A 24,624-nucleotide genomic window follows, 5' to 3' on the forward strand; every position below is an offset into this window, starting at 1 on the left:
CAACCATTTGCACTCACATTCACACCTACGGGCAATTTAGAGTCTCCAATTCATGCATGTTTTTGGGATGTGGGAGGAAACCGGAGTGCCCGGAGAAAACCCACGCAGGCACGGGGAGAACATGCAAACTCCACACAGGCGGGGCCGGGGATTGAACGCTGGTCCTCAGAACTGTGAGGCTGACGCTCTAACCAGTCGCCCACCGTGCCGCGACTCTGGAATGTAATATTCCAAATATAATTGATCTCAATGGAATATTTTATTTTTTTGAGGTCAAGTAAATGAATAGTAAATATATGTACAAATAGAGCTTAACACATTTCTATCAGCCTAAGAGTTGGCAAGTTATTATTTTTTTATATCTACCCAAGCCCGCTGAGCTAAAGCTCCTCAGTACATCATCTTCAAGCGCCCCTTGCTTATTTTTCACCTGCACTGAACACACAAAGTCAGCCGCACTGTTTTCACCTCCTCATTCCCAGCAATCCATACTTCACTGCTCTTTTTCTCTGTCCTCCCTGGCCTCCCCTTCTTTTCCCCCCTTTACCTGACTCTCCCTTCCCCTCCTCTCATGTCAGCTACCACCACCCCAAGCCCTCTGCCCCCCTCCCTCCTCTGCCGCTTTCTCTTTATTAATTTATTGGGTTGTTATTCTCCTTGCCTGGCTCCGCTAATGAAGGCGGGATGCAGATGAGGGCAAAGGGCGTCTCCGTAGCGATCGACCCTGTCGCCCCACAGCATGGCACTCTGACTGGCATGGGTCAGTGGCAGCTGTCAATCAAAGCGCACATACACCTGCACACACAGACACATAATGTACACGCACACACACTTGAACATGCATATGTGCGTTTTATAGTCCGCCAGAGTATGTATGCACAATCATTTTCTGATCCTTAAAACAGGAAAAGCAGAATTCATATCATTGTGCACCAAGCAGCAATAGACTTCTTTTAAGATGGATTTATAGTGCAGGTCCAAGTGCCCAATTCCAATTTAATGCCTCTACCTGTTTTGTTTTTAAAATGTATGTATTTATTTATTTTTTTACCCACTATTTCCACGTACAGTACATTTCAGGTGACATAAAGTATATTCAATATGGCTGCGTAGCAGCGTGGACATAAAACAACAGAATATCATCTGTGTGTTCCACTTTCCAGGCATCACTAATCAATTTACACGCAATCAAACAGTATTCTTGGTTTGATTGGGGGGCGGCACGGTGGCCGACTGGTTAGAGCGTCAGCCTCACAGTTCTGTGGACCTGGGTTCAATCCCCGGCCCCACCTGTGTGGCATTTGCATGTTCTCCCCGTGCCTGTGTGGGTTTTCCCAAAAACATGCATTAATTGGAGATTCTAAATTGCCCGTAGGTGTGACTGTGAGTGCAAATGGTTGTTTGTTTGTATGTGCCCTGTGATTGGCTGGCAACCAGTTCAGGGCGTACCCCGCCTCCTGCCCGATGACAGCTGAGATAGGCTCCAGCACGCCCGCGACCCTAGTGAGGAGAAGCGGCTCAGAAAATGGATGGATGGATGGTTTGATTGGTCATTGGAGAGGGTTACATCGTGTCTTTTCTTTGCATCGGTATCAGGGCCGATACCCTGTCTGCGCTCGTACTCTGTTTCCCAAAAATACTGTGATACTATACACATTACCGCCAACTGCAAATTAGGCTCAGCAAATGGATGATGAACTCCACACGAGCCCTGTCTAGTTTCTCGAGCCCCGTCTGCGGCTTTGCTCCGTACTGCTTGCCTCCATATTTGCGAAGCTCAATCCCGTAATAGCAGCTCAAGCATTGCACATTGAGTAAAGAGTACGTGATGGTGTGATGAAGTATCACATTAGCTGTCCTTTCACAGTTTTGTTTGATAACTTATCTACTGCATAAACTTCTTTTACGTAGTGGCCCCTAGTGTTCAGATTATGACACCACATAACTAAACTGCCTTGTGTTACAGGAGTGAAATGTGTGGCAAGACTCTTAGAAACACATGCATCCATGCGATTGGCTGGCAACCAGTTCAGGGTGTACCCCGCCTCCTGCCCGAAGATAGCTGGGATAGGCTCCAGCACTCCCGCGACCCTAGTGAGGATAAGCGGATCAGAAAAAGGATGGATGGATTATTCCCTTAACTATGAATATATTTCCTTCTCCATTAGCCCATTAGGTACACATCTAATTATAATGTATTTGACCACCAGAAAACAGTCTTGGCTTTTGTTTAATGTTGTTCTCATAAGAACCGCAGGAGTTAAACGGCTGTCACCACAAAGTACACAGCATAGTTTGTTCAGAAATAAAGTTGAGTTGAATTGAGTTTGAAATACAACTTTAAAACAATTCAGTGTGTTTACGGCTGTGAGCCCCCTGTGTTTGGTGACCAAAAGCCTGAAGTCTCTGTGCCCTCCGCCCACGCCTCGATCCGCCGGTGCCGACGAATTTGGGCATGCCACATGGCAGGTACTTGTGCGTCGAGGGGACCGGGTCAAGTAAGCGGTGGACCACAAGAGGCGTCCTACACTCGCCTACCAGCCAGGCCAGGAAGTGTGGCTCTTGGCTAAGAATCTTCATCTCCAAGTTCCCTCCAAGAAACTAGCACCGCGGTTCGTCAGCCCCTTCCCCATTACTAAAGTCATCAGTCCCGCCGACAGCCGACTCGGTCTGCCTCGCTCCCTCCATATCCACCTCACCTTCCATGTCAGTCAAGTCGAGCCGCCCAGGGAGCGATTTATGTTTTTCTGTTATTTTTTTTATGCAAGGACAGATCCCTCTCCTCAGATACACTGGTCCTCCTTCTGAACTACTAGAGTACTTTTGTAGCTGATTATTTCATCGGCTCGTTAAGAGGTAATCGGTGTGTATAATAAAATCTGCACAAGATCTGAGTCCTGTATCTAGTCCTGGCCTGATAGCTACTTCGTGCAATTTTAAGCATTCAAACTGCCCCTAAAAGCTCTGAAACTAATAAATATATCTATTATGGTGCTAAAAGGGTTAAAAGAAATAACTGCCAATGGATTTAGAGGTCAAAGAGTTGAAAATCATCAATTTTTGTGCATCATACACAAGTCTTGTCAGTGCAACATGATGCAACACGGCAGCCATGAAGTGAACTCACATAAAATATCTCAACATAAAACATTTAGTACATCCATCAAGGCAGGATCCATCATCCTGCCTGGTGCGTTGGTTTAATTAATAAAGTGGCCACAGGGGTGTTTTTCTTTTTCTTTTTTTTTCTTTTTTAAATAGAAGGCTACGTGCAGCGTTGTTGTCTTCATGGTTAACTATTTTACATTTTTCATTATTAGATAAATTATGCTGACACTGGTGTATCCCGGACTTTGATTCTAGGGCAGTGATTAGTCAACCCTGAGCAATCTTCAGGTGTGCTGTGGGAAATTATCAAATTTTACTTAACTACTAAAAAAATTATTCATTTTCAAGAAATAATTTATTTTTGTTCCTCTATTTATGCCAGTGAGGCATAGTGACAGACAGAACAAATAAATGCTCTTCTATTAAATGGCAGGAAGTACATTACAATCACTGTGTATCTACTTTTTGTGACATTTTGTTTGTTTTTGTGCTGTGAGATTTTCCAATTGTAAAATATGTGCCTTCGCACCATAAAGGTTGGAAATCACTGTTCTACGGCCACCAAAATGTCAAACCTTTCACTAATCCTCTCAGAAGTCATCACTTTTGAATGTGTATTGATGAATGACACAAAGTGAACAGTAATTCGTAAGTTCCTTTGTTTGATTTTATAAGGAAATTTTTGTGTTTCTGAACACCCTGAAAAGAAATCCTTGTGCTTCTGTTTAAATGTCCCGTATTTTGGCTACTTAGACCTCCATAGAGTGATTCTCTAACATGGACTCTAACATATAAGTGTCCATTTTATTTAAAAAAACACCTTGTTTTGTCATACGAGTGTCCAGAAAAGGCCCCTCTGACAGCTACGTTTTGTTTGACCCACTTGTGTATTCGCTTTGTCCATATTTGGCTAAGACGCCCCCCCCCCCCCTTTTCTCTGATTGGTTCCCTCCGTGTAAAAGACCCACTTGTGAGAGCACTCCTGTTTGTTATGTTTACAGCGCTGGCTTGAAGCGGAGAAGTAGGCGGAGATCTTTGCTAGTGACATAGATAAGCTCGAGGAATTTGAATGACCTGATTTCAGGTCTCTCGGCAAAAAAATGTCCGGAACTCAGGAATGGGTGGATGATTTTAATTCACATTTCACTTGTTTATTGAGGCACGATAGAGACAATATTACATCCCAAATACCAGAAAAAGTTGGTTTGTCAAAATACGCGAACTTTAACGTATCCAAATTTGTCAGCGTACAAAGTCTTGTTAAACGAGAGCATGATAAGTGTGTTTATAGCATTTAGTTCAAAACTAAGTCTTCTAACACAGAATCACACACTAGTTCTTGATCTGTCTTAATGTCTTGTCTCTGTCTACTTGTCAGTCCATTTGTCTGCTGGACAAATGTATCTCTCTTGCAAGGTAGCAAGTTTAGCTAGTATCTGCATCATGTCGTAGCTCTCAAACTGTCCACCCATCACTCTTTCTGTATGTACGTACTGCATGTAACTAGCATGCTAGTTCTCTATGAGTCTATTATGAGTCTGTTCGTCTTTATACCGTTGTTCCATCCAGCTGTCCTTCCATCACATTAGTTTGCTATCTCTCCAGGAAGCTAGCAAGATTAGCTAGTATCTTGCGGTCTAGTTCTCTGGCTAGCTGTTCATCCATTCATCCTTCCTTATGTACTGTATGTATGCACATCTACTGTACAGTATATGTCTGTCCGTACACCTTATTAGTTTTCCATCCTTCCAGCAAGCTAGAAAGTTTAGCTAGGATGTAGCTAATGTTCTAACTCTCCATCTGTCAGACCATTCTTCCATTCGTCCTTCCATTAAATTAACCTTCTCGACATCCAACAAGCTGAGCTTATATCTTCGTCTCTAGTTTTGTGGCTATCTCGTCATCTGGCTATCTCGTCCTTCCGTATGTAGTGTAGGTATGGACGTCTTTGTCAAGCTAGCTAGGCAATCTGCCTCTGTCTGAATATCTGCTCGTCTTCCTGTCTACAGTATTGATCTGTTTATCTGTCTGTCTCTCTAACTTATCAAATTTGTCCCATAACTGAACTGTGTAATAGCTAAAATTTCTACTTCAGTTTGCTTATACAGTACTCTGGCATACTTAAAAGTCAGTTGCAATCATGTATGTTTGCTAACAGGCCGTGTATGAGTTAAAGGTGCACGGGCCATAATAAGCTTGTGGGTTAAATATAGGACTAATTAATTACTTAGTAGGGTCCTGACTTCTTACCACCTCTGTGTCAAGAAGTGAACACTTCATTTCACTTTTACGCACAAACTATTTGTTCTTTTGTATATTACTGCTCTCTGTGGAAAACTCTTCCTCCTTTATCATCATTTCTATCCCAGCGTGCCTGGGATGGTTTGTGTAGGTGTGTCTGTGTATAAAACTGTATCCATGTTGCACCTTGTGCACATGTCAGTATTGCTCACAGTTTATTGTGCTGGATGTATTTATGGACTTTGACATGTTCATGAGTCTTCTCACCTGCTCGCACACGCTCGTATCTCTATTAGCAGTTTCGTAGTGTTAACAGTGTGATGCCATGCGTGAACCTTCCCACCTTTGCCTCATATCTATGCAAAGCTAGGGTCTTGTCAATCAGTCACCTTGATGACACGGAGCCCCACCTCCCCAATTAGAGCTGACAGGGCAGGATTAGGAGGGGGGCGGGCCCCCGCCGACCTGCCTACGTGTCAATCATGAGCCGGGCATTGGCGCGCCTGTTTACTGTCAGATCCCATCTCCGTCTGTCAGACTGCTGGCAAGCGTCGCCCAGGGAAGTGAGGCGGCGGCAGTAGAGGGGAGGAGGAGATCTGATCAGAATTAACTATGCTTCTCCCCACAGAGCAGCCATGCTTTTAATTCATGAAAGGCATGAGAGGAAGAGTGGTAGAGGGAGGAGAGCATTTAAAACTCAGAGCAGGGCCTTCTTTAGAAGTTTTCACACTGATGTTCCGTCTCTCCTTGACAATCACTTTCGTGTGCTCGCTGACTCTCCCTCCCATTGTTCTGCCTCAACATCCCTTTCTCTCTTTTCCACGACCTGCTTCCCACACGCCTTACACTCGCCAGGATCATCAAACCTCCCTCTGAACTTGTTGTTCCTCTCTATTTCTTTTTTCTTTTTAACTATGCCAAGTTAGAAAGTGTTAAGGCGAGATGTATTATCTTTGATTGCTCATTAGGATTACGCAAAAACTTCTTAAGTGACTTCTATGAAACTTTATTAGCTTTTACCGCAAATCCGCCAAAAAGATTTTGATTTACTTTCCCTTTTCACCTTTTGTACAAAATCACTGCTCCCAGCCCCAGTGTCCATTCAGTCTAGAGCAGGGTTGGGCAATAGAATTTCCAAAGGGACCATGGGAAAAACTGGAATGGTTGTCAAGGGCCACACCATGCTAACCTCAATTGTGTTCAATATAAATTGAATGTCTTCATATAAAGCCATAACTTGCATGATTTGGTATTGGGTATGTTGTTGTAAGTAGAAAATAAATATGTGAGAAGCATCCATCCATCCATCCATTTTCTGAGCCACTTATCCTCACTAGGGTCACGGGCGTGCTGGAGCCTATCCCAGCTGTCATCGGGCAGGAGGCGGGGTACACCCTGAACTGGTTGCCAGCCAATCACAGGGCACATACAAACAAACAACCATTCGCACTCACAGTCACATCTACGGGCAATTTAGAGTCTCCAATTAATGCATGTTTTTGGGATGTGGGAGGAAACCGGAGTGCCCGGAGAAAACCCACGCAGGCACGGGGAGAACATGCAAACTCCACACAGGCGGGGCCGGGGATTGAACCCAGGCCCTCAGAACTGTGAGGCTAACGCTCTAACCAGTCGCTCACCGTGCCACCTATGTGAGAAGCAGTCATATTAAATTACATAAGTACCAGTGGTGGGTTGAGCATTTGGTATCTGGGCCTTCAGTGGGGACTTAACTGACTTAATCCACCTTTTAATGCTACCACTAACACATACAAATTAGAAACCACCACTTCTATATAAAAACACAATATAAAAGCACACAACCGTGCGCATTCTATTCTTCAAACTGTGAAAAACAACACAAAAAAATTCAATCGTGACTTTGACTTTCTTTGTTACTGTGAGTGTGTATCTCATTGTGTGCACCGTACTGTCCCTCAGAGGTCAAGATGTACAGATCGGGAACAGCGACTATAACTATACCCAAGATGCATTGCCCCACATGTGACAAACCAAATGCTGTTTCCACCATATACTGACTAAAAAAATAACTGAATTGAATTTTACTTATTTTGCAGTTCAAATGTATAATTTGTAGTTATTATTTAATGAGGTTATATTTCATGGTTTTGTAATTTTTTAAAGTTAATGTATTAAAACGTAGAATATGCTTATGTTTAGTTGTTATGTTGCAATTTAAATATATATTTTTTGTTATTATTGAATTTTTCTTCAAGATTTTCTAAAATCATTTTGATTTATTTGATTCAATTGGCGGCATGGTGGACGACTGGTTAGAGTGTCCGCCTCACAGTTCTGAGGACCGGGGTTCAATCCCCAGCCCCGCCTGTGTGGAGTTTGCATGTTCTCCCCGTGGTCGGGTCGTGGGGGGCAGCAGCTAAAGCAGGGAAGCCCAGACTTCCCTCTCCCAAGCCACTTGAGCCCCAAGCTCCGGGGGGGATCCAGAGGCGTTCCCAGGCCAGCTGAGAGATCTAGTCTCTCCAGCGTGTCCTGGGTTGTCCCCGGAGCCTCCTCCCGGTGGGAAGTGCCCGGAACACCTCACCGGGGAGGTGTCCAGGAGGCATCCAGATGCGCGAGCCACCTCATCTGGTTCCTCTCAATACGCATACATGCAAATCAGTCGCCTTTTGAACTCAAAATAAGGGTTTGCCGTCGCTGACGTTTCATACTCCTTGAATGCTGGCAGCCAGATCCATTCCACGCATCCACCATCCACACACAGATGTAATTTCTGAATATTACTCCGCGGCGGCCGAAAATGGAAGCACATTGGCCTTAGGTTCTGCTTGTGCGCTCAGGACCTGCTTTGGACACGTCACAGGAGTTGACGAGACCATAAAAAACACTTCCGCCGCTTCTGCTGTTAAGAAGTAACGGTACTTTTACTCCGTTACAACTATCTAAATGTCGCTCACTACTTTTATTTATCAATTGTTGCTTATCAACTATTTCGTGCGCGATACTATGACTTCGACTTCCGCATCGGGGGTTGTTTGTGCCAATCCAGTTTAAGTGCTAGTGACGTTTAAGTCTAGTTCACCAATCAAACGACACAAGAAAGTCACATGAACTCACACAATGTCTTCTATTGGGCTTCCCAGGCATAGGAATTAACACTAGATAAGACAGCCCGGCTGATTGTCATGCCTACGTGGCGGCCATGTTGGGAAGATTGTTCTTACCATGAAGGCAACAGCGAGCTACTCTTGTTTATACATTTAGACGAACAAAAACAACATCTTTCATGTACTGTATTATTTGTCTGGCACTGTCTGCCCAAACGTGGATATTTCAGCTCCCTTATAACTTTAGAAAACACCGTGTAGTAAATTACAGGTGTTTTTGTAGTATACACGCACACACACAGCAACATCAGAATTTCCACATTCACGTTTTATTTTGTAATTTTTAAAAAATTGATGTTCATGCTGTGTTTAAAAAAATCAGAAGTTACTCATTATTTACTCAGTACTTGAGTAATTGTTTCACTGTGTACTTTTTACACTTTTACTTGAGTCACATTAATTTCAAGTAACTGTACTCATACTTGAGTGCAATATTTGGCTACTTTACCTACCTCTGGAGTGGACATCCTCTATTGTTACTCTTAGGTTTAAGCAACATTTTTGCTCATCATTGTTGCACTGGTCTTTTGTATTTTCGCGTTGAAGTGCTGCGGGTCGTGGCCCTGGTTGTGGTCCCAGCGGAACCAAGAAGCACACGTAACATCGGCGACAAGAGCTGATCCGCTAGTACATGCTACAATGATCTAATTAGTTTACGGATGTTAATGTTAAATGTGTTAAGCGACTGAGCAATGTTAGGGATTTTGTCACAACACAGAATGAACTAACTTCAAATTCAGAAATGGCCAATAAAAACTGAAAAATATTGGACTTAATATTTACCTTGAGGATGCATTTGGGATTAGCCTTTGAAGTTGGTAATAGTGAAAAATGAGGTGAAACAAACAATGATTTTAGTCAATTATTTTCCAGAATGAGAGTGCTTAAAGAGGAGGATGCTATTCATGTGGCACAGGTTTAAGCAGGTAACAGGTGCAGGTGGAGATGGACCTGAGTCAAGTTGGAGGCCAGAACAAAAAAGCAAAGAAATGAGGCAAATTTAATTTTAATCTTAAATTTATACATCAACATGTACTTGAGCGGTGTAAATACGTTTTTCTGTGTGAAGAATCTTTATTTTTTTTGTTGCCTTATTGTACTCTTCAGTCTTCCAGATTGCTTAATTTATGTTAAAATAAAAAAAAAATCTCTGCGGGGGCCGGGGGATCCCCTCAAGACCCCCCCCTACAATAATTTTTTTTTGGTCACCTTTTTCATGGCTTTGGTGTTAGCATGTCGGAATGCGGAGGAGCAGCGGCTCAACTCTGAGCCCCTCCAGATGACTGAGCTATCATTAAGGGAGAGCCCAGACACCCTGCGGAGGAAACAAATTTCAGCCGCTTGTATCCGCGATCTTGTTCTTTCGGTCACGAAAGCCAGCAGCCTTGGTAGAGCCCAACTCTCACTGGAAACAAATCCAACTTATTGCCGGCAATGCGAACCAAACTCTCGCACCAGTTGTACAGGGACCAAACAGGGAGTCCGGTACCCCATACTCCTGGATCACCCCCTACAGGACTCCCTGAGGGGCTTCTCTAACTCCTTCTCTAAGTCCACAAAACACATGTAGACAGGTTGGGCGAACTCCCATGCACCATTGAGGACGCTGCTGAGGGGGTAGAGCTGGTCCACTGTTTCACAGCCAGGGCAAAAACCACACTGCTCCTCCTGAATCTGAGATTCGACATCCTGAAGGACCCTCCTCTCCAGGATCCCTGAATAGACCTTACCAGGGAGGCTGAGGAGTGTGATCCCCCTATAATTGGAACACACACTGTGGTCCCCCTTCTTAAAAAGGGGGCCCACCACCCTGGTCTGCCAATCCAGAGGTACTGTCCCCGATGTCCACGTGATGTTGCAGAGGCATGTCAGCCAGGACAGCCCCACAACATCCAGAGCCTTTAGGAACTCAGGGTGGATCTCATCCCCCCCATTGGGCACTGCCACTGAGGCGCTTTTTAACCATCTCAGTGACCTCAACCCCAGAGATAGAAGAGCCCACCTCAGAGTCCCCAGACTCTGCTTCCTCATGGGAAGGCGTGCTGGTGGAATTTAGGAGGTCTTACGAGTATTCAGCGCACCAACTCCCAATGTCCTGAGTTGAGGTCAGAACGCAGCATCCCCACTATACACAGTTTTGACCGAGCACCCACCCCCAGCAGAATGAGGGAGTTCCCAGCGGGAGCACTCTCCAGCACTCCCTCCAAGGACTTCAAAATGGTGGTTATTCTCAACTGCTGTTTTCTCCTTAAGGACCAACAAAAGTCAGGACCCTTCCCCCCCACCCGAAGGCGGAGGGAGGCTACCCTCTCGTCCACTGGGGTAAATCCCAATGTACAGGCACAGAGTCGGGGACAATCAGTATGCCCACACCTGCTCTGTGCCACTCACTGTGGGCGACTCCTAAGTGGAAAAGAGTCCAACCCCTCTTAAGAAGATTGATACCGGAGTCCAAGCTGTGTGTGGAGGTGAGTCCGACTATATCTAGTTCGAACTTCTCAACCTCGCCCGCCAGCTCGGGCTCCTTCCTTGCCAGAGAGGTGACATTTCACGTATTACAGCCACCAACTGGAGCCGGGGATCGGACCGCCAAGGTCCCCGCCTTCGGCGGCCACCCAGCTCACTACGCACCTGACCCCCTTGGCCCCTCTCACAGGTGAGCCACTTTACCTCTTCGGGCTGTGCCCTGCTGGGTCCCATGGGTGTAGGCCTGGCCCGCAGGCGCTCGCCTTCGAGCCCCACCTCCAGGCCTGGCTTCAGAGGGGGGCCCCGGTGACCTGCTTCCAGGCAAGGGAAACTTAGGTCCATTTATTTTTATCAATTATCAATTTGATCAGGGCACAGGCAGACAGATACTGAGGTCCACAGATATTTACTGTAAGTCACCAGCTCATTCTGTATTTAATAAGGGTACCTGCTCACGTTGTCTGTTACCACACCGGCCATTATTATTATATTATTATTATTTATTTTTTATTTTTTTATTTACTAGTGTTAGAGAAATGTATTTTATCTTTTTGCCAACGGATCCGCTCCCCACACCCCAGATACAGTCCAGACATCTTATATCGTCATCTGTGAACCACAAAGTGACCTGCTAGCATTTGGACAGACAAACAAACCAATAAAGTATTTTTTCATTTTTTGTTACCTGTTCAACCTTGGTGGAGGTCTGTATGCTACTGAGTGTTGTTATACTTTTAAATTGCACTAATATGTATTTGTCACAGCCTTAAGGTCAGTGTTTATTTGTGCCCGTCTCCGTCTGTGTTTCAGGACGTGTCTGGAGAAGAGGTTAGTGCGTGCACATACAAGGTTTGAATACATAATGCTATTTAGCCCTCAGTCTGTGTCATGTGTGCTGGGTTCACACAATGTGAGTGTGTGTGCGTCTGCGTGCATGTGTATCCCCAGCCGGCCCTGAGGTCCCCAGCGTGTTTGCGTTTCTTCTCTTTTGGGGTCTGTGGCACCGGTCTCACTTTTACCCTGGTGCCCCCACTCTAATCCTTCAGCAAATTAGGGGTTGTGTGTTTCTGAGGGGGGAGTTTGGGGTCTGGGCCAAGCCACGACTCTGGGATTAGAGGAGTGAAGGTCTCAGGCTTTTGGAGGATGGAGTGGAAGGAAACAAAAGGTAGTGGTGGGGGGGAAAAAAAGAATGTTATTATCAGCATTCTGCGGGCTGCCAGTGCTCATGTGGGATGTATCATTACTGCCAGCAAGACAGTTGTATTTTTCAGGACTTTATGTTTGCATACTGTTCCATTTGCAAGATCAAAATCAGATTTAAAAAATTTCTAAATTGTTATTTTTATATAGATGGTGTTGACCACTTCTGCTGTGGTTTATTGGTTTGTAACTAAGAGTTAGCTGTCTTTTCTATTTCTGCTTTGTATTGCACATTTTCTATAATGAGGATGCAACCCCAATAGTAGTTGTTTGTTGAACATTGGTGGACAGAATTAAAATACAGTGGGGTCTTGTATAGGGCTGGTCATTATTAATAACCTCACGATTCGATTCGATATTGATTTTAATGCTCTGATATCGATTAAGAAGTAGAAATACAAATAGTGAATTTTGACAATTTTGAAATATTTCTTTTTGATGCCATGTAAACAAATGTCATACAGTCCCCTCCAAAAAGGATGCAGGAGAAAGATGACCTTTTCTCTGTCTTCTTTGCCTTTTGGCATTTGTTATATGACTGCTGATATGTACAGGTGTGCTGATAGGTTTACATACCTTGGTAGAATTTGGTAAATATTGGCATTAAAAAACATAAAAATAAATAGACTGATGAGTGAACAAGGATTATCTCATTACTTTATTTATGTTAATGCTTTTTGTAATGATTGTGCTTTTCTGAAATGCCTTGTAGTTTGTGAATCCCATTACAAATTTCGATGTTTCATTTTTAAATGGTAGACATCTTACAAATGCTGCCAGGGTAATTGTATGTGTTCAATCAAGTGCTTAATTTCAGAAAAATAAAAGAAAAAAGTGTAAATTGATCCTTTTCTGTTTTCCATCTCGACGCAACAGTCCCAAACAATTGTACATATTTTAGTTTAACAAACTTAATAATTGAACAGTTTTAATGTTTGTTCAAAACCTCTATGTTTTGTCTCATACTGATGTTTCGCATATACAATTTGAAGTTAAGTTCTCCCAGTGGGAGTTTCCCACAGGGAAGTATATAAAAAATTACTCTGGCTGTTCTGTTTTATTTAATTATATGGGAGAGTGCCATTTGTCCCGAATGTTCGCTTCCTTTATCGGTCATTTTCTGACGTTCTCATTTCTCTCCCTCCCTTTTTTTCCCCGTGTCTTTTAGTCTACATGCAGACAGTGATTACTGCCTGAGATGCAGACTTTATTGGCTAAGTAAGGTGAGTGGTGTCGCATATAATTGGTATGTACTGTATGTTTTGTCATTACTGTAAAGCCTGTAATGCTGTGCCGCTTAGAGGAAATCTTGCACTGTATGGAATGAAAATGAACTGCCGTCCAAAAAACGGTTACAGACGCCGGAATGAGCGCGTTCACAAAAACATTCTTCAGGCACAAATACTCTTCGGTCAGTTCATGTTCGCCCAAGTATGAACAAATTCATTGAACTCGTTCAGGTATTCGTCATTCTTCGCGAAGGATAAAGAATTTTATATTACACCGAGTTACATTTTTTTTTCAGTAATTGTGTGACGCGTCTACGTTATCCACGCATCTGCCCCTGCGTGCGTGGAGATTTTTGACTGTGGATTATCTGGTTCTTTCTATTGTACAAGGTGATATTTATCATGAGGAACTGGCAGGAGGAGCAATTGTTTTCATTATTGGATGCGTACGTGGCTGTGCGTAAATGAGTGCGCCATGGACTGTTTTGACTGTCACATCTTTCTAGCCATTGTGTTTATTTTGATTGTATAAGGTGGCGGTTATCATGAAGAATGGGTAAGAGGAGCCATTGCAATAATTATATGACACATACATTGCATGTACCCATGTGACAAGTCTGCCATGGACCTTTGGTTCACTCTATGGATTATTTTGTGTCATATTTATTTTTACATGTTGCAAGTTATCATAATTAACTGGCTATGTTCCTTGCACTTATTTATTATTAAAGATGTTGTCCAGTTTTGATTAAAGGGGAGTTTGTAATTTACAAAAAATCTATTAAAACTATAAATCATAATTTACATTAATATATAATCCATCCATCCATTTTCTGAGCCGCTTCTCCTCACTAGGGTCGCGGGCGTGCTGGAGCCTATCCCAGCAATCATCGGGCAGGAGGCAGGGTACACCCTGAACTGGTTGCCAGCCAATCGCAGGGCACGCAAACAAACAACCATTCATACTCACATTCACACCTACAGGCAATTTAGAGTTGTCAATTAACCCTGCATGCATGTTTTTGGGATGTGGGAGTAAACCGGAGTGCCCGGAGAAAACCCACGCAGGCACGGGGAGAATATGCAATATGCAGAATATGCACACAGGCAGGGCCGGGGATTGAACCCCGTTCCTCAGAACTGTGAGGCAGATGCTCTAACCACGGTTCCGCATTAATATACATTATAATATACAGTATGATATAAATATAAATTTCTGTCGAATTTGTTAAAAACAGTCATAACTTGACAGGAGTACATGACAAATATGATCTGTGAAAAAATCAGCCATCTCTGGCCCCACCTCATGCCTCTAATTTGATACACATGAAACCATTGTGCCTGAGGAAAAACAACCAATGAGAGACAAAGCGCGACTTACGAGGTGTCGATCATTTGTCGCATAGCCGCGAGCACACTCATCAATGCCACACTCCCGCGGCCTCAGAAAGAATATAACTTCTAACCCAACAAATAAGGTGCTTTTCTGAGGGTAACAAGGTAAGAGGTCAGCCTGAGGCCGCAGGGGGTGTGCCCACGACACTACAAAATCTTCCTGTGGGTGTGCAACAAATGATTGACACAAGTCGGAGTGGGCGATATGGGGAAAAAAAAAATAAATCTAGATATTTATTTATTTAACTTGACGATATCCTAAAAAAACAGGGTAAATCTTTACTTACTTCCCAGGAGATTTATTGATAGAGGGCATTTCAGAACAACAGCTCTAGTTTATTTTGTAAAGTGCTTCATACATCAAAGCAAAATATTGCACAAGAATATTGTATGGCAATATTGAACCATTGATAACTTCGTTATGTCCAGGCTGTATACAGGAGAATATGCCAAATAAAGTTTGCGTAATAGTATTTTAGTTAAACCTTTGTAACAAAAGAAAACAAAAACAATTAAGATGACATCAAGATGTAAACCTAACCCTAATAAAATATTGTAACCTAAATCGCTTTTTGTTTGTCACTACAGCACACACTGGCGTACAAATGTGGCTAGAACACTGCAGAATGAAATGTAGTTGAGGGTGTTCTTTATGTCTTGCCAACATTTACTTGCTTTGTCATATGGTACGTGTTTGATAAATGACTGTGACGGTTTTCTGAGTGTGTTGTGCAGATTTACTTTAGCGGTAGTCGTGCTTGTGGAATCGCAAAATTTTACAGGACGTATTCCTCATACCCGGGGTTGGGAGGGTTACTTTAGAAACATATTCCGATTCAGTTACTAGTTACCTATGACGATGACGATTGTAACATCATGCATGACTGCAAAATCTTTTCTTTTTTATTTTCTTTTTTTAATTCCCGGTGACAAGTTTAGCAGCTGTGTTTAAATAAGTAAAGCAGTGGGTGATCGATGACGGGATAGTGAGATATTTACTTACGGTCTAGCCGTAGGACTATGCTAGAGAGCTCTTCCATTAGCCTCACCAGCCGTGGGGATGAATTTTACAGCACAGTTTTCTTTGTAAAACTGTTTTTTACAATTAAAAAAAAAAAGAAAAATGAATATATGCTCCAGTTAATATACAATCAAAACAGTACCGTCCATTCGCTATTCTCTTCGTTTCACTTTTAAACTGGCCGCGTTTGGCAGGTAAATGACCTGCTTCATTTACCTGTTGGCCAACAAAAAGCTATACATGTATTCCATTGAGGTCCATAGCGACCATTCACCCAATTGTTAAGCTGCTAAACTGCTGAGAAGGTTGCTCGGAGTCAGCCCCTATGAGAGCGAGAGTGTTTCGCTTGCCACAGAGTCACATGACTAAATCATGTCCGCTGATTCGACGAATGAGGACTTTGCGCTTCCTCATTTCGCTTTTCCTCCTATGCTGTCTATGCACGCGTTTGGTTATTTTCTTTTTGAGACAGTATGAATACTCGATAATGTAACATTGCACATCGTTAAAGCAATGTTCACGATTGTATCGAAGGCGATATATATCGCCCTCCCCTAGTCGTAAGTCACGCCTTCTGTTTTTGATTAATTGTTTTTCCTCAGGCCTGGAGTTTTCTTGTATATAAAATAGATTATTCATTACTTTTGAATCACAACTATGCAGTTTTATGTATCAATATTTCATTCATATATGTTTGATTTGATCCATGTGAGTGTTAGTGTGGTGTTATCTGAAGCAAGCAGTGAGCCTTTTGCTTGGCCATATGTGCGGCTGACGAGCTAAACACGAACGGCGTCATGTCGGCTGATTGCCTCGCGTTTGCAGCAGGTGTCGGTTGCCGGGGAAATGTGGGCGGAACATGTTTGCGCGTGTTTGCATTAGAGATGCATCGCGTGTTTGTTGTCTGAGAGGCGGCTCAGGTGTCTGTTAATGTCTGCTGAACGACCTCGCTGCAGGGAACGGGCTATCAGGCTGAGAGGGAGCCTATCATGTTAATTACTTTACACACACCCTGACAACTACGCACACACGCGCCGAGAAATCACTCATCTTTCTTTCATTTTGTCATTCCTGCGCATTCTCTCTGTTTGAAGGTCTCGCACGTCAATTCCCCTCTGCGTTCAAGAAAGATTGTTTTATATTCTAATCAATTCAAGTCGGTCCTGTGAAATTAATTGACATTCATTCAGTGATTCTGGATTCCTCCGAGGCTGCTTTTGTTTCTGCCTGTCAGAGAGCTGCAAGTGAGATTGGGCTAAATGTTTTGTCATCTCCCACTCCCGGGTAAGCCCACTCTAAAGAGTGAGTCGGAGGTCAGTTTAACCTCCTCACAAATGTGTCTTTACCACTCATGATCGAGAGAAGGCAAGGGGGGAGATAACGTTCTGGGCCAAGATCATTCCTCAGTGACAGCCTACTAATGCCTCTGAACTAAGATTTTATTTATTTATTTATTTATTTTTTTAACTGTGGAAACCCCTCAAAAGACAATTCAATCTTTTTTCTTTAAAAGTCAAACAAAAATTGGACTTGTGTGAGGCCAGAAAAGTTTCATACTCTCATTCACGGAACCCATCGTAATTGGAAAGTAAAATATGGTACATTTCCAAATCAAAACAGGTACCGTAATTTCTCATGTATAATGCGCACCCCCAAAGTTGACCTCAAAATTCTGGAAAACATTTCTACCTATGTATCATGCATTTTTACAATGCATGATTTTCCTTTTACCCATATGATAAAAACATGAAGTATTTTGTCAAAGAATTATTCTGAATTTAAGTACTTTATTTGAACATGTAATACTGTTTTATTTACTTGCTCTTATTTTGAAATTCACAGCCTTACTTTTATTTAGTAAATGAGAAAAACAGTTGTGCTCATATATTTGATTAACCAGGCAGAATTTGTAAGATGGATACAATTCTTTTAAGAAAAAATGAAGGGTGAGGCGAAACACGTTTAATTTTATTTTAATGGGATTCAAATCAAACTGTCAAGCATTCAGAAAAGCATTATCATTAAAGAAAACATAACCATAAAGAAATGAATGATGGTTGTTGTTCAGGCATATTTAAAAAAAACAAAAACAATATATCATGAATTCTCCCAGGGTATGTAAACTTATGAGCACAACTGTACATACAGTATATGCAGTCATACGTACCCCTGCCCTATTGGAATGAAAGTGTAGGCTACACCTTTTTCATAACCTCTAGTTGATGGCATATTAGAATGAAAATGTACACATTTCTCATAACCTCTAGGTGGCAGTGACATTGGAATTAAAGTATACAGCTTTTTCATAACCACTAGATAGCGGCATACATCTATAAAATGTGAAAGCTTTTTCATTTCCCCCTATACCTATGTATAATGCGCACTATTGACTTGACAATTTTTTGGGGAAAACAATGCGCATTATACACGAGAAATTACGGTATCTATTTTATTCATGCACAAAATGAACCATGCATCAGTTGTGCTCAAAATCACTGTTCAAAGAACAAAACCATCCATCCACCCATCCATCCATTTTCTGAGCCGCTTATCCTCACAAGGGTCGCGGGAGTGCAGGAGCCTATCCCAGCTATCATCGTGCAGGAGGTGGGGTACAGCCAATCACAGGAGAACAAAACCAACAAACCATAAATTGCACACAAAAAAACTAAAACATTTAATTCAATGAAAATGTACTGTAAACCAAAATGAATGTAGCTGTTGCCTTTCACCTTGAAAAATGCCACTCATTTTCACAACGAAGTCTGTTCCTTTTCTTTGTATTTATGTCTAAATTCCTTGAAAAGGATAATTCACTACGATGAAGTACATCCGATGCAAGCTTGCCCAAATTTGGAAGTGGCAGCTTTCTGGCCTACCAGGAGGTGGCATGGATGCTTTTCTCACTTGTTGGTCTATCGCTGTCGTGGATATGAACAAAAGGCAGCTACGACACATGCTGACACTTTGCCCCGACTAGCCTACTATGCTGAGCTGTGAACTTGTGGCCGCCACGTAGGCATGTCGCTTCGACCAGTGATTCTCAACCAGTGTGCCGTGAGCGCCCTTGGGAAATTATAAATTATAAAATTTTACATAATTGCTTGAAAAATTATTTATTTACAAGAATTAATGTATCTTTGGTCAACTATTTATGCCAGTGAGGCATTGTGACAGACAGAACAAATAAATGCTCTTCTATTCGATGGGAGGAAGTTCATACAGTAATTAATGTATCCACTTTTTGTGACATTTTTGTTTATTGGTGTGCCATGAGATTTTTCAATTGTAAAATATGTGCCTTGGCTCCATAAATGTTGGAAACCACTGGCTTAGACCCCAACTCAATGGCCTCGAGAGTAGGTGGTGAGCTAATGGCAACTTGAGTCTCCGCTGGTTGCGGAGACGTCTCCGTGGGGTGTCCTGGAGACTAGCCATGTCGCCAAGGAGTTGAACTGAAATCAAACGTTAAATTTCCTTGGAGACCTTTTGGCAACTTTTTCAAGTCTCCAAAAGATCTCGAAGACATCACGGAAACAAATTCTGTCAAAGGAGATGTCTCCGCGAGGTCTCTGGGACATCTCCCAGACCTACTGGAGACCAACAAGACTGAGGAAATATCTGCTACTTCACGGCGATGTCTCCGTGATGATGCTTGACCCATTTCTGCTCCAAAGTGTAATCGACTTTTGGTATAAACTAATTAGAAAAAGCTTTTGAAAATATATTTTTCTCTCCCTCTCTTTCTCTTTTTTTAATGCTTTTAACGATGTAAATCACATTGAGTTACCTTGTGTGTGAAATGCACAATGGAAATAAGTTTTCTGTTGTCAGTGACTATTTCTAAACAAAAGGCAGCTACACGTCCTGTACCTAATACAGTATGTGGCATTTGGGAACTTGGTGCACCTCTCTGCTGTAGCAGAAAAATAAAAGTAAGAATACATTTACAGTGTTTCAAGTTATTTTATTGTGCCCTTACATATTTAAATTTTTGTGCAGTGTTTTTTAATGAACAAAAATAAAAAGTTTGAATTTGAAATGTTTCATGCTGTTTTGTTGTTTACATTATTTTTATGTTTCGATAAAAAATATGTAAGCTCATAACTACCAGCTGTTTGCCTGGCAGTCATACTATATCGTGTTAGATATACAGCGGCTGAAATAAGTATTTAACAAGTCACCATTTTTCTCACTAAATATATTTCCAAAGGTGTTCACCAGATGTTGGGAAAGACCCAAGTAATCCATACATACAAAGAAAGTAGAACAAATAAGATCAGAAATGAAGTTGTGTGTAATGTGAAATGACACAGGGAAAAAGTATTGAACACATGAAGAAAGGGAGGTGCCAAAAGCCAACTCTTTTCGGCCGCTTGTATCGGGGATCTTGTTCTTTCGGTCACGACCCACAGCTCGTGACCATAGGTGAGGGTAAGAACATAGATCGACCGGTAAATTGAGAGCTTCGCCTTTCGGCTTTGCGCCTTCTTCACCACAACGGACCGATACAAAGTCTGCATCACTGCAGATGCTGCACCGATCCGCCTGTCGATCTCCCGTTCCATTCTTCCCTCAGTCTTGAACAAGATTCCAAGATACTTGAACTCCTCCACTTGGGACAGGATCTCATCCCCGACCCGGAGAGGGCACGCCACCCTTTTCCGACTGAGGACCATGGCCTCAGATTTGGAGGTGCTGATTCCCATCCCAGCGGCTTCACACTCACACTGTCAACTAATCACAAATCCTATGGTTTTGACATCTCGTCTTCAAATGGGCCAATTTACAGAGGACATTGGATTTGCCCGTCTGCTGCTGTCACCTTACTGCGATGCGCTGTGTAGTGGCGAGATGTCCGGCCAACAAGATGACCTGATCTGTATACGTCTGCGCAGGTTTGAGTTCATGAAAAAAAAAAGCTGGTTTTGGAAGACAGCCTTGCTAGCTTTGGCTATTTGCTTTGGCCATCGTGGTCATAAAAATGTTATCCAGTAATGTGCGCACAACAACTTGATGCATTATGACACTGTGTCATAACACTTGTCGCAGTATGGCATACGGCTGTACTACGCTATAAGTGTGTGGAAATATTTGACCGAAAATGAGACCGGGAGTCTCAGAAGTCTATCCCCATATAAAAGCACAAGTGAAATAGAACCAGTGAACAAGAGAGCCTGCCTACGACGTTCCGTCTTACGAGACACTTTGCTATTATGTTCTGTCTGATTTGTTTTGTTTCTTACTGTCAGCCCTGCTCTTACCTGTGTTTCTTCTTGTTTCCCTTAGGGGGCGTAGTAAGCAGGGTGGAGTGAGCAAGGAGGCACCAAGGAGCCTAGGAGCAATTGGCAAAGAGCTCCCAGTCTGCACACCTGGAAGATGACGTTGTACCTCTAGTTTCTTTGTTTGGATTTGTTTGCCATCTGCATCCTGTCTCGCTCCAGAATTATTTTGTACGTCTCTCTGTGGGGGTTTTCTTTGTTGTTGCACCTGTGCCTTTAGTTTTAGCGTCTTCCTGGTGATTCTCTTTGCTCCCTTGTAAGCCACATTTTTCTAGTCTTTGCTTTTTGTTGTGTTGCTTTTGTTTGCTTTTTGCCTTGCACAGTAGTTTTCAGTTAGTTTTTTTTTTCCTTTAGTTTTTGGAAATACTGTTGGATCGTCCTTACACTCTGTTACTGCTTTGGGGTCCCATCAGTCACAAACTGTAACACTATTGAACACAAGATGAGACTGACGGCTTGTTGAAAAGAAACATGCGCATGGCTCCCATTTTTAATCATTTGTTATAATTTGGTTATATGCAAATCTGTTGAAATATGCCTTTACGTGAAAGTGGTCTGTAGTGCTATGACCTCATCAGTTAATCGACTTCAGTTTGACTTTCATAACATTATAATCGATTACAAAAATCTTGTAGCGTTCGCTATCCATCAGTTTTTGCAATACCAAAGAACCAACTGCAAACCTAAAGATTTGTCAGATGCAAAGCAATACCTATAAAACCCCCCAAGGTGACCCTATCGCGCTGCAAACACCTTACTTCCACCTTGTCCATCAGATGTCTTCAAAAGGGTGAGTAGTTTTGCTTTATTTATTTTTCTTTTTTTATACAGTGGTTAACTTGTCATTTAGACTATGACCGGAAGGTCGACTTTGGAGGTTCTGTTGTGTTTTTGATTTAAAGGCGGGGTCTGGGCAGAGAAATGGCGGCATGGTGGGGGTGCTATTGGCCAGGGCAGGTAGACGCTGTTAGTTAAATGATGCTGGCGTGCACAAGAGGGATTGCTTTGGGAAGTTGTCATCCATCATGGTTTTAGAATGACTCAAAGCAGCACTCTGCTTGGAGGGTTATGGTCTGGGATCCATGATTGATGCGAGCTGGATGGGTGTTTTGTAGGCGTGAGTGGGAAAGAGATTGTGTGTGTGTGCGTGTGCGTGCGTGTGCGTGTGTGTGTGTGCACGGGCGCACATGTGCAACACGATGAGATGAGCCGGTTGTTTAGGGAGCTTCTTAAAGTGACTCTAATCTGATGACAACAACTGTTTCTACATAGGAAAAATATCTATGCTCGTTTCCATGTAATGGACACTTTATTAGGGACACTTGAACAATCTAAAACGAACTGTGTCAGGAATTGTCTTTTTGAAGACAATACTTTATTGGCACTGTTAGAGAGGTATTAATGTAACAATGTTTATTATTGTGGTTGTAATTTCAGTGGTGGAGAACTGCACTGCATCATACTTTTAGGGGATTCTAATATTTATCCAGATACATGCCAGAGGCAAAAGTACACCGACAATATTATGCCTTATGTAGACCCATGTATTTACTCAACTGCAGATGTTACCTTGTGTCTATTAGGGGTAAGGCATCAATTACAGGGTTGGTCATGATTTGTTTAAATACAGCGGCTAAAATAAGTCACAATTTTTCTCATTAAATATATTTCCAAAGATTTTTTTGTGCTATTGACACAAAAACATTTAACAGATGTTGGGAACAACCCAAGTAATCCATACATACAAAGAAAGTAGAACAAATAAGATCAGAAATTAAGTTCTGTGTAATAATGTGAAATGACACAGGGAAAAAGTATTGAACACGCTAACTGGTATTTATTTGATATATATATATATATATATATATACTAGTATTGTATGAAAGCCTTTGTTTGCAATGACAGCTTCAAGAAGCCTCCTGTATGGAGAAAGTAGTCGCATGCATTGTTTTGGTGTGATTTTGGCCCATTCCGCCACACAAGCAGTCTTCAAATCTTGAAGATTCCGTGGGCTTCTTTTTCAGTTATTTCCATAGATTTTCGATTGGATTCAAGTCAGGTGATTGGCTGGGCCATTCTAGGACCTTTATTGTTTTATTTATTTTTTTAAACCGATTGAGAGTTTCCTTGGCAGTATGTTTTTGGATCATTATCCTGCTGAAATGTCCACCCTCATTTCATCATCCTCATAGATGGCAGCAGATTTTTGTCAAGAATGTCTCGGTACATTTGCCCATTCATCTTTCCTTCAATAATGTGAAATTTACCAGTACCATTTTCTGAAAATCAGCCCCACACCATCATGTTCTCTCCTCCGAACTTCACTGTTGGTATGGTGTCTTTAGGGTGATGTGCAGGGCCATTTCTCCTCCAAATGTGGTGTGCATTATCACATCCAAACAGTTCAACTTCGCTCTCATCAGACCAGACTATATTCCCCCAATATTTAACTGGATTGTCCAAATGTTGTTCAGCAAACATTAAACGAGCTTTGACACAATTTTGTTTTCAGCAATGGGGTCTTGCAGCGGCACGGTGGCCGACTGGTTAGAGCGTCAGCCTCACAGTTCTGAGGACCGTGGTTCAATCCCCGGCCACGCCTGTGTGGAGTTTGCATGTTCTTCCCGTGCCTGCCTGGGTTTTCTCCAGCGACTCCGGTTTCCTCCCACATCCCCAAAAAACATGTGTGGTAGGTTGAACACTCTAAACCAGACATGCCCAAAGTCCAGCCCCCGGGCCAAATCCAGCCCGTGTTCATATTTCCACTGGCCCGAAACCTCTGTCATAAAACCAATAATATGTGGCCTGGCAGTCCAAAATACACGCGCAATTTTATATTTCACCACAGGATGGCAGTAAACTTGTGGCTGAACTCTCGTGGGGCCGTTTTGCGCATGATCTGTTTTTTGCCCATTTCTAAAATGGCAACTGGAAGTAAGAAAAGGAAAGTTGATAGCGAGGGCCGACGTTTCCAGGACAAATGGAAGTCTGAATATTTTTTCCCTGAGTTTAGAAACAACTGCGTCTGCCTAATTTGCCAAGAGACTCTGGCTGTGTTCAAGGAGTTCAATATAAAGAGGCACTACCAGACGGAACATGCTAATTACGACAAGCTAACTGGGAACGAACGCAGTGAAAAATTGAAGCAACTGGAAGCTGGTTTAACGGCACGGCAACACTTTTTCACAAGAGCCAGTGAGTCGAATGAAAATACAACAAAGGCAAGCTATGAGGTGGCAACGCTGATTGCCAAGCACTGCTAACCTTTTACTGAGGGTGAATTTATTAAAGACTGTGTGATGAAAATGGTGGAGAACATTTGTCCTGAGAAAAAGCAACAGTTCGCCAATGTTTTCCTGGCTCGTAGCACTGTGTCACGAAGGATCGAAGAAGTTTCTTCTGATATTAAGAGACAGTTGGACGCAAAAGGAGTGGAGTTTGAATTTTTTTCGTTAGCCTGTGACGAAAGCACGGATGCATCCGACAGCGCTCAGTTACTGATTTTTTTTAGAGGAGCGGACAGTGAAATGAACGTG

At 42.5% G+C, this 24,624-nt stretch overlaps 1 long non-coding RNA gene across 3 annotated transcripts in view; it reads left to right on the forward strand.

The window, feature by feature from the left end:
* The window catches only part of LOC133482644 (uncharacterized), a 37,917-nt gene extending 15,232 nt beyond the window's left edge, over positions 1-22,685 (forward strand). Inside the window, exons 4-5 of one of the 3 annotated variants that reach the window (XR_009789860.1) lie at positions 13,330-13,384; positions 21,096-22,685. This is a non-coding gene — a long non-coding RNA (uncharacterized LOC133482644). Of the gene's footprint in view, positions 1-1,966; positions 2,932-13,329; positions 13,385-21,095 lie in introns of those variants that run through there. The other 2 variants (XR_009789861.1, XR_009789862.1) reach the window with 2 other exon arrangements.
* The last annotated feature ends 1,939 nt before the right edge of the window (positions 22,686-24,624 follow it).

This window comes from Phyllopteryx taeniolatus, chromosome 8 (assembly GCF_024500385.1).
Source record: "Phyllopteryx taeniolatus isolate TA_2022b chromosome 8, UOR_Ptae_1.2, whole genome shotgun sequence".
Lineage (NCBI taxonomy): Eukaryota > Metazoa > Chordata > Actinopteri > Syngnathiformes > Syngnathidae > Phyllopteryx > Phyllopteryx taeniolatus.